The sequence below is a fragment of the Venturia canescens genome, chromosome 2, assembly GCF_019457755.1.
Source record: "Venturia canescens isolate UGA chromosome 2, ASM1945775v1, whole genome shotgun sequence".
Lineage (NCBI taxonomy): Eukaryota > Metazoa > Arthropoda > Insecta > Hymenoptera > Ichneumonidae > Venturia > Venturia canescens.
The window spans coordinates 16,321,683-16,332,929 of NC_057422.1; the positions used below are offsets into that span (position 1 = coordinate 16,321,683).

The window sequence follows — 11,247 nt, forward strand, 5'->3', positions numbered from 1 at the left end:
ACGCGACCATTTGCACTCACGAGGATCGGGAGCGTCCGGTTTTATCCACGTTATACTGTTACACCACCTTTGTATAATACTGACGTTAGGCCTACGCGGATACATGTTCTTCGTGCACGCATCAAATGAAACGTACGTGTGTGTGTGTGTTGACGCACGCGACAGCGTGTAGCTTAATCCGAGCTTGACATAATTGTACTCCCGTAAACCGAGAACTTCGTATTCACAAGAGCTCCTTTTTCTCGACGATTTCCCTCTCTCTCCTCGCTTCTCGCTCCGGCTTCTTTTTTTCTCATTTCCACCATCCGCTTCCATTCTTTTCTTCGTTTCGGTTGACTTTTGCTCGTCGGGTTCGTCGATTCGCGAAGACCCCGAGTTCAAGTATTATACCCATCCGATATATATTATTATTATGTAGATGATAAATTGGAAACTTTGAAAAAGTTTATCCACAGCCACCCAACCACCAGGCCGACGAGTCAAACTCAAGAGGGCATGTGCTCGTTTTTCCTACTCTTTCAAAGCCAATTTCCCCTCGGACACCAGCTTCTTTCATTTACGAAGATAAACCTCGTTAAAAGTAAATGTAAGTTATGGGCTACGATTTAGTTGTAATTCGTCACAATAAATATGCGATTGCAAAGCACGTGGATAAATTACAATTCGTCATTTATTGCTGTAAAATTATAGACAGAGATTGGGAAGAAAAATTAATGGTGGAACTGTCGAATTATGGTGGCAAGCCTTTCAAACAATGACCTGGCAATTGTAAGCATGATAAAAACAAATCAGATCGAAAGAAAATTTGTTGGACCGTGGTTAAACACGTGAGATGGATAAATCGTTCGAATACGTTCTAATTATTTTTAGTCTTTCTCGTATTGGGAGCATCAATTAATAATCACGCATGATCGAAGCAAAAATGTGTGGACAGACGCGATCACGCGTTTTCGTTTGTCGCCTCCGACGTCTCGTTGGTTCACTGAGGAAATCAATCACTGGTTAATACAAGCTGGGGCAACTTGTTTTAAGATTCGAAGCGAACATGTTCGGTTATGATTTCTAGCTGCAATTTCTTTTCGACTTTTACTTACTTCATTTTATTTTTGTAAGCTCTACTCCAGAAATTCTCTACTTTTTCGAGCTTGCACTGCGTACTTACCCTCGTTATTCTTTTTCACATCATACTTCACTCGATTTGTTTTGAAAATTTCTTTCCAAGTAGAAATTCAAGTCACATCTCTTCACTTACTTTTTGCATACCTTTTTCTGTTCGTTTGCACCTGATAACATCGTTGTTTTAGTATTGTGAAAGAGCAAATAAAATCACGTTTTAAAAAGGACTGAAAACTTTGGTCGTAGTGAAATGAAAATTTAGTAACTGTGGTTTATCCTGAGTTGTAATTTTAGTACAGTTGCATCAGATGAGTGCTGAAACAATGAGTTGTTGAAAATCAGGATAAATTTTACCCTGAATCACATTTCGACAACCAATTTTTTATTTCCTGCCAATGACAAGGGAGAATATACGTAGCTGAAAAAGAGTCAAAGAATAAAACGAGTTTACCTTTCATAATATACGAGGTATATTTTGTTAGGAGATATTGGCTCGGGAGTTTGAAAGTCATAAAAAAATGAAAAAGAAAGTCTCATTGTTTCGCCTTTTTTCGCATTATTTTAACGTGGAATATTCTCTATTCGTTCATGTAAACGTAGCAGCGTGCAGCTCTCGAAGTAGAAAGAATCGCAACCCGAGACTTTGAGTTACAGTCGATAAAGCTATTAGCATTTAGACGAGCTGTCGTCGCTGCTACTTTTCGCCAAGGTTGCCTTTTCTCTGCTCTCGTTCCTCTACCACTCCCATATACTCTTTCTTTCTCCTCTTTCATCCCTCGTTTCGCCATTTCGCGAGCAACACTTCATCCCCTGTACACGAGAAGACTTTATCCCTCTCACCCTCTTAACTTTTCTCTTTCGCTCTCTCTCTCTCTCTCTCGCCCTCGCTCTCTCTTGTATTTTTCCCATCTCTTTTCATCGGGGCAGCCGCCTCCACCGATTTTCGCCCAGCCTACGAGCGGTCCACCAATCCCCACCAAGGATCTAACATCTGCTGGGTTTCGCTGTCTCTTTAACCCTCTCCTGCGAGGGCGATGAGGGCTTTTTCACTGAAATGCATACCGATGAATCTCCATCCCGTGAATACAAAATTCTATTCACACTCTTGTCAGTTACATATGGGATTTTCCATATCAATTCTCTGCCCATGAATTCAGACCAATCTTTAATAATTTGGAAAGAAATAAAAAACACAAAATTCTACGTAAACTGAAAGCTGTGCTCATCCAATTTCTAATTGTACGACTTTCGGTTGAATTTAATTCTGGATGGCGGAGTTTTTGATTCGTAAATCCCTTTTTAGGGTTACGAGTCAAATTTGATATTCTAGAAACTCGACACGATTGAAGAACTCACAGCCCAATCAACCAATTCCATGGAAACGACGAAGAGTTAGAATTCTCCAATAATCCATAAGGATAATACGTCTATTTTCTAAGGGTTCATTTAATCCCTAGAAACCGAAGAGGCACGAAGTTTACTGAAGGCAGACAATACCGTGCATCTTTGTCTTTATCTCATGTAGATTCGCGCATTGGTCGTTTCTTCTCTGAACACACATCGAGCTAAATCTCCCTCCTTCTACTTCCGGTTCTTGGATTCGCAATTTTTCCTTTGTCACTTTCACCGTTCCTTGTGTCTCTGCACCCCCGCTTCATATAGAGATCTTCCGATAATCCTATTTCTCGTGGCCCTCTCCTGATCTTTATTCTTATAATGCGGTTCCTGGACTGGACTAGTCTGAAATAACTGTTTTTTCAGTTTTTATAAGATAGCACACTTTTTCCGAATACCATGCGCAGGCCAATCATGCTTGAGCTTGCGCAAGGAAAGCGATTCGATGCACGACAATAATGAGGCACGATGTACCATCGTTTTTTTTCCGCTGGAAAAGCTGTAAGGCACATCCAAGTGCTCGCTCAACTCTGGAGGTTGAAATAATGCCAAACTTTTGTTCAACGCTATCCAGATTTTGGGCAGAGTATCTAATTAATATGTGTGCATACGAAAATATTGGGAATGATTAGAAATCTCAAAAATTCGAATGAACATATTTTTACTCGATCCTATAAGATTGAGTAAAATTTCCGCATGGCAAAACTATATACTGGGCGTTATATACTTGAAATTATATTTTTATTATATTTGAATACATCCTTCAATATACGAAAAAATATAAGAAAAGGTATATCAATTTTTGCCGACCATGCTGGATGGTGCAATATATGTTTTAATATAATTTTTATTATGTTTATTAATATAGGATTCACATACATACAAATATATAAAAAAGTATTTAATTATTTATTTAATACGATGGATCATCATCTTTTACTTCGACGGTGTGAGTGCTCTCCCAAGACCCATTTCACGAGCGCAAATAATTCTTTTCTTCCACTCATATTCGCGGTTCTCCACACAAATAAAGTACAATGAAAATACCGATCTACTTGATGTTAAATTACTTTAAACTTTGAAAGTTATGCTTTTTGGAGAATCCAGAACTTTACAGATTTACTTAAATAATACAAAAGTCTAACAGCTAATCGTTGAATCTGTTACGTCTCTCCGAAAAGCTCAAGAACTTACGTTAGCTTTAAATGCTCGTCCTTCTTTTTTTATGTCTATGAGAGTGCGGTAGAGCGCGCGCTGAACCTTTTCATCCTTGACGTCGAACCATTACTGTGTCTTTTTAATTTATAAAGTGAACAAAGCCGGTTATTAAATTTGCTTGTGTCGAATCCTGGTTAAGTAGTCTGAAAAAAATCCGAAACTTTTTTGCACTTTTGACCGGAAACTTATCATGGGAAGTGTGTTATTTAATGTACTTTTGATACACAGTCGGAATTGCAACTCGAAATATATCGTAAGATATACATTATTTAATACCGGAAAATATAAATTTTCTTACATAGTACCATATAAAATTGCATACATTAACATGATACATTGTTGTCTTATATTTAAAAAGTATATTGAAACATATAAAAAATTTGGCCGCTGTGTATAATCTCATGTCTTTCCTATATTAATAAATATATTTTTTCCAGTATATAATTTTTCCTACTCAAAAGCTACTCAAAATGAGACCCAAGATAGAATCATGAAGCCAAATATATCGATCGGAGTATGTTCGACTTTTTGCATTTTAATCCAGATTCTCTTCTCACCATCATCGTTAATGCAACTCAATGAATTCACCAGTTTCACCACTGTTACACACATCCGCTAAACTAGCTGTTCGTGCGATTCAACCAAACAACGGAATAGCACGAAGAGTCTGCGTGCTCATATGCGGAATATAAATTTCGTTTCGATGAGCCACTATGTTGTATTATTCAGTGAGAACGTGAATATTATTCGTAAATACATACATCGTGCTTATCAAATTCCCTTCAGTGAGTTTACGACAAACTAATGCATTCGAAAGTTTCCGTGCCCTCTGATAACCGATTTTAGAAAAAGCGTTTCTCAAACAGCATACAAAGTCCTCGGTCTTCCAACAGAAAAGTTTCGAAAAAAATGTCCTCTTGTAGTCCACATTGGGATGGTGGTTTTTTTCACAATCTGTCGTATTCTCAAAATCCTCACATATTTATCTTCCGAACGATGCATATCACGGGTATCAGAAATCGGTTCAGCCGGAACTTACCGCTCAAGCTAAACCTGTCAAATAAAAAACAACCGAAAACCAAAAGTTTTTCAGCCTCATCGTTCACGTATTGGGATCAATATATTTGATTTAAATTCAATTTAATTCTTTGATTTCGTATCTCAAACTTGCACACGGCGAGCTTTTTTTAAAATGCTCGATTTCCAACGAACCGAAGGATTTCAGTAGCTTCAAAAAACAATGTAGAAAGTGGATAAAATAAATACTGTAAGAGCTGTAAGTCATATTGCCTCACGTTTTAGGTCCTCGCGAACAAAGCAAATGTTCAGTTCCCAAAGATGCGTATGAGAGAGGCATTTTTCTGCCGGGAGAGAGCGCCATGAGAGTTTTCTGGTAGCCCTTGCGCGTTGCCCTGGTAACGACGGTAGTACGCAGCGCCTCATTCGGTTCCTCCTTTTCCATTGCATCATCGCACGATCTCCACTGTTTCCTCTGCGCTCTTCTCTTCCATAGTGAGCCAAGGTATTCTTTCTTTCTCCTTCTCGTGTACGGGATACAAGTAGACAAGATCCAGTGTTACGTATACAGGGAAATACGAAGGTACGCGATCACCGTATCCCGGCGTTCCGATAGGGGGCGCGCGTGTAAAGCGTACGTGGTCGCAGGAGCGGCGCCAGGCGTTGTGTGGCGACGCTAGAAACGAGAGTAAACGAGACTGCGAGAGGGAGAAAATGGGAGGAGGGGCGGACGGAGTACAAGCGCGGAATCTCTCATACTATTATTCCCGTTGGCACATGTGTGCGTGAATGTGTCTTTGGATATAGGCATGTTCCTGGCTGGCGTGTTTGCACACAGAGACTGAAGTGAAACAACCCTCGGTAATAGCTGGGGCGGCGCCTACACCCAACCCTAATAGCCCTATCTCACCCTCATCCCTCCTCCTCCTCCTCTCTCTCTCTCTCTCGCTCAATTCCTTTCTCTCTTACCCCCTTAATGCCTGTGCTATCTTCTTCCCGCACATGCAGCGAAGCTTTCTAGCTAAATCAGTGGCAACCACCAACCTACTCTTCTATCCATTTCTCTGTGTCTCGCTCGTTCGCTCTCTCTCTCTCTATCTCCTCGCCTCCCTCGCGAGCCTGTTCGCTCTCCGCTACGTCTCACTACTTCTACACTTTTTCACCGCTTCAACCACTCGCTACTCCCGCCCATCCACCAACTCCTCATTTTCTATCGCAGTTCATTTCACCCGTCGCTCTTCCGTTTACGACTTACCGATCTCGATCCCTCCGCTAGAAGAGGAAGAAATGTAGCGCAGGTTAATCTTCGTATGTCTCTCTTCCTCTCGCTGATTTACTGGCCTTTTCAATGTGTACGTACTCATGGGCTATTTTACGCGAAATCGGATTATTATCAGCTTCTCAATATTTCGTCAAAGGCCAGCATGTAAGAAGCGTCCAACTATAGGGGGAACCTGAGCGCAGTTTTTTAGTCATGCATTGATAAAAAAATTCCATTCCGTCTCGAACGAGAGCGCACTCAGATAGGTTTACAAACATTCCGGACTGTGAATTTCTGCATTTGCAAATTTACGTATTTTAAGGTTTCTCACACGGTCTTTGTACACTGAAAATTATTCAGTAATATTGTATCTATTCTACGAGATGAATAATCATTTAAAAAATAAAGGTTCAACAAGACCGTTGCAGGAGAGAATCACAGTATCGAGACTGAAATAATCAAGCCAAGGACGAAACCGTAAAATCAAAAACATCTTCCCTTGACACTAGAATATTGGGTCTATGATTTTTATTTCGTGGAATATGAAAGTGTCATGGTTTCTGTCACCCAAGCGCTTTTCATTATTTTATTAAATTCCCTTGTTAAGTTGTAGATTTTATATTTAGTTCAATGCAATTTTCTTTGAATTGACTTGAAGGGAAAATGTATAAAAACAGGAATCGGGAGCCCTTAACAAGTCTCGGTAATTCATGTATCGGTTACCATTTTTGACGCCATTGGGGTGATAAAGTAATAGAGCTGGTGAATCCCACCAAGCTCGAACTTTAAAGAGAGAGAGAGGGAAAACTCGCTCTCACTCCACCTCCGTCTCGCCGCCTGCTGTTTGTTTATTTGATGCCTTTTCACTCTCTATTAGGCTCTCTCGAGCTTGGCTCACCCCTTCCCTCGCGCAGCAACCACTGTCGTTCAACCCCCAGTTTTCCCGTTCGTCGAGCTCGCTCACTTCTACATTTTCTGATTAGCCGGATGTCGCGCCAGAGTGAGAACTGTACACGGTAGCTGTCCACTAAAATTCTCTCTACGTTTTTCTCATCCCCGTTCTCTCATTCACTGTTTCCATGTATGTTCAGGGCGTATAGTTTGAACTCGGAATCTTTTTCTCCAACGAACGCTCTACTTCCGTCTACGTTTCTCGCCCCGACGCGGATTCGTTCGGGTAAAACTGAGGGGGAAACGCGAACGGTTGAACGCGTTTTTTTCCGGAAAAATATTTGGATTTTATTTGAAAACTAAATGGCTTTTTACACGATAACTAATACGATGTACGATTGAATTTCTGTGCTATGCCTCCACTTCAGATTCGTTTTTCCATGTATTCTAAACTATTCCTTAGTTGCTTAGTTCCTTAGTTAGTTGTTATTTTTTAAATACTTGAATATTTTAATAGCATCTGGATAGAAATATTGGGAAATTTAAACTATTCAGGTTTAATCCAGGTTTAATCCAATTTCTATGCTCACAAAATAAAGTTCGTCGCCCCACTTGAATTAGAAACGATCCCTGAAAAGGTTCGTTCAAGAGGTATTCACGAGCAGAACGCTTCGTTTTGGGAACGCTTATTTCTTTGTGAATCCTGAGGAGCTAAAAACGTGGAAAAATCAGTGCTCGACATTGACAGGAAATATGAGGCTAGATACTCAAACGATACAAAAATCTCTATGAAAACCATTCGCTTTGACAATATCATAAAATTAATAAATTCCATTATCAATTTCTTTCTGTATTTCAATTATTTTTCTCTTACACTATTCCTTTTGCATTCCAGGAAATATTTCCACTCTCTTCCCCAATTTGCTGATTGTTTTCGGCACGCGAATCAGGAATTTGGGAAATTCCTATTTTTCATTATCAGAAATGCTGTCTCTAATAAAATTTCGCCGATTTTGTTTATTTTTTGTGAGTTCCTTGACGTTTCAGTGGAGTGAATTTTTCAGGGATTTTTTCGATAATGTTAATTGAACTAGGAAACTCATCGAGTCCAAATTAAATGATCCGCGTCGGGTATGTGAAAGGTTAACAGTGTTAACGAGATGTTTATAATTTAATTCCTCTCTACATTTATACCAGCAATCTAATTATGGCGAAATGAGGCTGCACACAGAAAAGTTTTCATTAATTAACTGAATTAGTTCAAGAAAAAACGCGACAAGTCGATGCTCAAAGAATGGCACAGCAAGTCATATCCGTAAAATAATCTCGGAGTAAAAAATCTTTCTAAAGATTTTTCCCCCTGTTTCTTGTGTGGAGCGACTCTTATTCTCCGCTGAGACTGATCCCCGAGTAAAAATGACACCAAAGCTGCGTCTATACTTATCTAAAGTCCACACGTGATTCAACATTGAAAAATAACGCTGCTTTACTGCTTTTAAAAACTTTCACGAGCGTTTGTGATTACAAGGAGGAACAAAACTATAAAAGAGTAATCACGGGCCACCAGACTAACGAGATCATTGAAGTCACTGGCTTTTCTTCATGGTATTATCGATCGGCTTGTGTCACTGATCCCCAAGAGGCTTCGCGTCGGAGCAGGATGCTTTTTTGTCTCTTGAACTAACTTTTTGCACACACAGATCGATGTTGAACGCGCAAAATGTATCCGGATCAATACATGAAAAGAGATTGTAAGCTCGATACTGCTCGATTGACTGTGAGCTTTTGTCTATATGAGCGTGGTTTTGCGTCGTTGATGTACATGAAGAAATGACAAGTGAGAGTAATCGGGGGGAGTCCATGGAGCTCACCGTTGTTGTTCACTAGACAAAAAAACGTGAATGATATTGTTGCTGTGAAAAAAGGAAAAACAGACGGAAAATAGAATCAGGAAACAAATGACTTTGTTACCAACCGCAACAACGAAGCAACGTTCATCAGAAATCGTGTTGGGATGTTGACGTACCAGGAAATCCGTTATATTGAGACTTTATCGAAAAGCGTGCTTCAAAGGCCAGAGACGACTAAAGGAAACGAGAATGATGGAAAATCATGAAGTATTTCAATCGTTTTTCTTTCTCTTCTGAGCTAAAAACAAACGATCAGAATAAAAAATAAGTTTCAGCCCCCTTTGCCATGCTCAAATCTCTTGTAAAAAAAACTTCGTATTTTTTAAATATATCTGGATCATGAAATATGCTCGTTGTATTTTGCAGGCGAGTTTCAAGAAAAATTGAGATATTATCTTTTCAACTGCATCTGGATTTACACCCCTCAAAGATGAAACGATGCAAGTCAGGGGCGTTCGCTCGTGATCATTGAATTCATGAGGGCTTATCTTGATCATGACTCTTTTACCAGTTTCTTGAAGGCAACTCCGCTGATCTGTCACAACAGTGACGAACCCTTTTCAAACATGTTTTCGCTGCTTGCCTCATAATAGTGGAGTTTGACAATGAGACTAGAATATGAATTACTTCCAGAAGTGGCTAAGTATAGGATTACGTGAAAGAGCAGACTGTTCAAAGTTTGAAATGAAGGAAATACCATGTTTGGTAAATGAGGTTTTTGAATATGTAAAAAAATGACTTTGATCCAGTTGTGGTTTTAATCAACACTAAAATTTGGGCCTTGGTGATAGGAATTATAATTTTAAGAAAATGGAGAAACGCATGTGAATGTTGCCACCAGAAATAGATTGGTTTTTATGTCTCAACTTCTGAAAACTTCACAAAACTTTGTTGTTCACGAAAATGCTTTGTAAAAAGCAAGTTGATATTGCCCATTCAAATATGATTGGGAAACGAAATTCTCTGATTCTGTATGGAACAAAGTTACATTCATTTGAATAAAATGATAAAAAAACTAGATACTTTTTTTTAATACGTCATTGAGAGGAAAACTGGCAAATTTTGTTTGGCATTCAAAAAAAGATGTGTAGCTAGGAAAGCTCGTAGGCCCAGTTTTGTTAATTAATCAAAATGTCTGATAGTTTTAAATCTTCGTGCACAGTTCGTTGAATTCGGAACTAATAAAAAATCGACATTGGAAATAAAAAAAATTAAAAAACCAATAGACAAAAAAACTCGAGGGAATACCACTGCGTAGTGGAAAATACCTTACTTTTTCAGTTCTCATTTTTTTATTTCTTTGTGTTCCATCATATACAGGATTTTTATATCCATTTTGCTTTTGCTTTTACTTCTACAATAGACTTCGTCTCTCAATTATCCACGATCATTCAATCAATAACAATAAATAAAACGAGCATCGTTAAAAAATAATGAATACAATGAAGAGAGCGACTTCAACCTGCACACGTTCAGTGTAAGATTTTTCATATCACTACGATAGTAAGTGAATGATAAGGTTTTGCCCAAAAGAAAATAGCTTAACGATTCCTAATGCAAGCATCGATTTTTATGATAATTCAACAATGAATCAAACTTTCACAAATATAGAAAACGTTATTTCAACGAAGAAAACTTGATTCAGTCCAGTTTTGGCAGATATCAAAAGCGGTTTTCACATCGACATGCAAAATATTACAAGAAACGACGGTACAATCTCATGAAAAATAACGTTCCGTTAAGTATATTTTTGAAAGCGTAAAATGGTTCGTCCTTCTGCTTGGATTACTTGATGTAGTATATTTTGACTTCCTCTACACTAAATTACTCACTATTTTCACGTGCGGTTTCGCTCCGCCATAGAGGCGAAAGTGAATTCACGGGCCGCCACACTTCCCTCTCAATCTTGCCATTCGCACTATTTTGTTTCTCCTGGTCGGTGGAATTTCTCCAGTGTACTCAGCATACACGCGGTTTAATAATACTTACCATTTCAGCACTCGGGTCGTCTTACTGTCCTTACTCTCCTTTACTCGATCAGGCTCCGACCCCGAAGCTTTCCCAATCGTCCGTAGGTCAAGGATTTGACTTTTCGAGGAGGGAGCTAAAGTGTTAATTCGCGTGATTTCTCATTCGACCACCTTCACAGGTGGTCTGCGTTAAAGTAAAGTTCACAAAATAATGAAATATTCCTAGTTATATCTACGACGAGAATCGTTTGTAGATTGATCGGTAAAAAATGTGGCGTACTCAAAACTGGTGATAAAACATTTGCATCTTTACTTCCGCGTGTCATCCAGTTCAACAAGTGCAACGTTTGTAACGAATCAGTCTCTACAAAGCAGAGGAGCTTGAGGATAACGGTGTTTTTCTAATTGGAGCGCAATCAAGATTCCAAGCCCTTTCCCCGTGCGATGTTAATTCTTGGTAATGGTCCTG

The 11,247-nt window shown here is 39.1% G+C and overlaps 1 long non-coding RNA gene across 1 annotated transcript; it reads right to left on the minus strand.

The window, feature by feature from the left end:
* Window positions 1-7,732: 7,732 nt before the first annotated feature.
* On the minus strand, window positions 7,733-10,279 carry LOC122406064 (uncharacterized). Its single transcript, XR_006259890.1, has 2 exons — window positions 8,874-10,279; window positions 7,733-8,781 (listed from the first exon to the last, which is right to left on the minus strand). It is a non-coding gene; the product is annotated as an uncharacterized lncRNA (long non-coding RNA).
* Window positions 10,280-11,247: the final 968 nt, after the last annotated feature.